The 214-nt window shown below is 35.0% G+C and overlaps 1 pseudogene; it reads right to left on the bottom strand.

The window, feature by feature from the left end:
• On the bottom strand, nucleotides 1–127 carry LOC145719225 (U4 spliceosomal RNA; annotated as a pseudogene).
• Between the last annotated feature and the right edge of the window lie 87 nt (nucleotides 128–214).

Raw genomic sequence — 214 nt, 5'->3', positions numbered from 1 at the left:
CTCCAAAACGTAACCACTGATAGCATACTGTTTACTGATTATGTAAACAGTATGTTATATGTGTTATTAGCAATAATCGCGCCTCGGATAAACCTCATTGGCTATGATACTGCCACTGCACAAAGCTTGTTATATGTGTTATATACCATATTCTTACAATAAAACGAGCTAAGGGAGAGAAAGTACATTTACATCCTGTACGTATAATTTGTTG

The sequence above is a fragment of the Leptonychotes weddellii genome, unplaced genomic scaffold (assembly GCF_054177405.1).
Source record: "Leptonychotes weddellii isolate Sample4059 unplaced genomic scaffold, ASM5417740v2 HiC_scaffold_350798, whole genome shotgun sequence".
Lineage (NCBI taxonomy): Eukaryota > Metazoa > Chordata > Mammalia > Carnivora > Phocidae > Leptonychotes > Leptonychotes weddellii.
Note: the sequence above shows the minus strand (reverse complement) of the source record. Positions and strands in the feature narration are given on the sequence as shown.